The sequence below is a fragment of the Pteropus vampyrus genome, unplaced genomic scaffold (genome assembly GCF_000151845.1).
Source record: "Pteropus vampyrus isolate Shadow unplaced genomic scaffold, Pvam_2.0 Scaffold479, whole genome shotgun sequence".
In the NCBI taxonomy this organism is placed as follows: domain Eukaryota; kingdom Metazoa; phylum Chordata; class Mammalia; order Chiroptera; family Pteropodidae; genus Pteropus; species Pteropus vampyrus.
The window spans coordinates 371,509-374,519 of record NW_011889260.1 but is presented as its reverse complement, the minus strand read 5'-3'; the positions used below and the strand labels follow the sequence as shown (position 1 = coordinate 374,519).

The following is a 3,011-nucleotide window of genomic DNA, read 5'->3' as shown; positions in this document are numbered from 1 at the left end:
TATGACTGAATAATATTCGTGTGTGTTAATCCAAAAAATCATCGCCAAGATCAATGGCAAGGAGCTTTTTTCCCCGTGTTCTCTTCTAGAAGTTTTACATTACAGTTTTGGGTCTTACATTTAAGTCTTTAATCTATTTTGAGTTAATTTTAGTGAGAGTAAAACCTTTACAATGTAAAAATATTGGAAACTATAAAAAGATTCAAAGAGAACAATGACAATTACTTGATACCCCATAACTCAGAAATATCTGCTACTAATATGATAATTCCTATCAATCTTTATTTCTGTGATATATATATATGTATATATATATATATACACATACCCACACACATACTCGCACACACACATACATATATAAATTCTAGTATAATAGTATATGATTATATGTATATGTCTTCTATTTTTCACATAATAACATGGTTTCCCATATCATTGTATCTTCTACAAAGATACCATTTAAAATTGCAATACAACATTAAAATTACATGGGTGTGCCTTAATCTATTTAACCATTCTTTCATTATTGGGCATTTAAATGGTTTCTCCTTTTTCTGCTTCTAACTAATATTTTATGAACGTTGTTTCAAATAAATGTCGTATCTAAATTTCTGGTTATTTCATTAGGATAGATTCCAAGAAGGAGTACTGGGGGTTAAAATGCCGCTATAGACTTCCACAAGAAGTCTGCACCCTTCTAACTCTTAGCTAAAATTATTCTTTTTAAATTGTAATACTCTGAATAGTTAAAAAAAAAAACATTATCTGGTTGTTTTAGTTTTCATTACTTAAGTACTGCTGAAGTTCAGCCATTATTCATGTTTATTAGCCATTTGTCATTCCTTTGAGAATTGAGCTTCGTAATATTTGCACATTTATATTAGGAGTTTATTATTTTTCCAAATGATTTATGTGAACTCTACATATTAAAGATATCTTTTTTTAACTTTATTCTAAAAAACACTTCTGTTTCACATTCAACTTTCTCAGTGGTATCTTAAAATTAGTTTCAAATTAAATTCTCTAAGGCTTTTTTCTTCCTAAGATAGGCCATAAGATAGTTTTATTCAGTTTGCAGTTCTGTGTGAATACCAGCTTGTGGTTCAAATTTTCAAGGGAGATTTTCTGTGTCCCTTCACCCTTTGCCAGGGTTGAAAAACATGACTTTCCTTGTGGCCTCTGATAGATTTATGGAGGATATGGCCCTTAATGCCCTAGCTTTAGTGAGACTCCTCCATGAGATTCCTCATCTTGGGAGTTTTTGCTTTCTTTTTTTTTTCTTTCATAATCAAGATTTTATTGGTTGTTTTGAGAATAAGTACACGGATATTTCGATTTGTACAGAATTCTCAATGTACATACCAAAAACCAAAAGTCATGTAGTTGTAATTCTTTTCTAAACAGTTATTCCAGTGACTTTCCAGCATAAAATTTGGAGGCTAATTTTCCTCAATAGAATATCAAATGCTAATATCTTCAAATATTGATAACATTGTTACATCAAAAGCCCACTGATTCACAATTAAATATCATATACACTACACAATCAAATTTTCAATCTTTCACAGCACATTAACAGAGCTACTAGGAAAACTGTACTACCATGACCAAAGATGTTATAGAGTGCACAAAATTCTGACACGAAAGGCCAAGATCAAGGAGTGGTTTTCTTTGGGAAATAATTCTACCAAAAACATGGGAATAGAATTGTTTAAAATGTTCAAGACTTGTTAAATGCACGGCTGACTTCAGATTGCCATTTAGTGTGCTTTGTACTATAGGATATAAAAACTACCCCCAATTATGGAATGTTAAGCCGATACCCAAGACAAGTAAAGCCTCCCCTATTCAATATCCTACTATTTTCTGGTTTTACCAAAAAATAACCAGAGAATGATTTCACCTGTTTTTTTAAAAAGAATATATTTACACTTAAAAAATGGGATGAGATGGAATTCCCTCCTTCTTAAAAATGTTTCTAGAGCTACTAAAAACTTGCATTTACAAAATAGTTGATAAAAATAGTCTTCTGGATTGTACTAGAAGGGAGACAGGGACCACTGATAAGACATGGTGTATGATATTAATCAGACTTGGCTTCTTTCTCTTCTTCATCAGAGGCTGGACTCTCCTCGTTTTTGGTTTCTCTGTTTTCTGCAGGTAAATCTTTAGTTTCTTGGTTAGCTCCTTCAGCCTGTTTTCCTTTTGCTCTCCTTTTCCCTTTGCTTGCACTTTTTTGTCTGCAGATTTATCCTTCCCTGCTGCCTTTTGTGGCATTGTTTCCATTCTTGCAGGAGCAGGTTTAGCTGGCAATCTCACCAATCTCCTTCCCTGTCCCCTCCGCAGAGCTCACCTTCCTCTTGGGTGATGCCTGCGGGTTATGGCCACTGAGAACCTTCAGGAAGCTGCCCTGCCTGGCCACTGTGGCAACCCCTGCTGCCCCAGCCACTGGGACCCATTGTGGAGATGGTGGGAGAACTGAATTTTTGCTTTCTTAGTAGTATGTAAATTAATGGTACAATCAGTGGCATATTCAAGTCCATGAAATATGGCATGTGTTGCAAATCTTCCCAATTTGTATAGTTTATCATGTTTTTAGTGTAACAAGTATTTTACTTCTCAAGTAGTCAAATCTATTGACTTTTCCCCATTTTTATTTTTAGTCTGTTTTTCATAACATCTTTATGGGGATATAATTCACATACCACGAAATCCACTCGCTTTGAAGTATACAATTCTGTGATTCTTAGTTGTGCAAACATCACCATTATCTAATTTTAGAACATTTTTATTACCCACCCCCCAAAAATCCTGTACCCATTAGCAGTCAGTCTCCATTCCCTCTTTTTCCCAGCCCCTGGCAACTACTAATTTATTTTCTGTCTCTCTAGATTTGCCTATTCTGGACATTTTATATAAATGGAATCATACAGTATGTGACCTTTTGTGTTTGGCTGTTTTTACTTAATGTAATGTTTTCAATGTTTAGCCATCTTGTTGTACTCTAC

At 34.0% G+C, this 3,011-nt stretch overlaps 1 protein-coding gene and 1 pseudogene across 1 annotated transcript in view; one reads left to right on the top strand and one right to left on the bottom strand.

Annotated features, from left to right (window-relative positions):
* PIP5K1B (phosphatidylinositol-4-phosphate 5-kinase type 1 beta) overlaps positions 1-3,011 on the top strand; it is a 289,811-nt gene that overhangs the window by 213,802 nt on the left and 72,998 nt on the right. The window lies entirely within an intron of this gene.
* Positions 1,968-2,771, bottom strand: LOC105307136 (annotated as a pseudogene).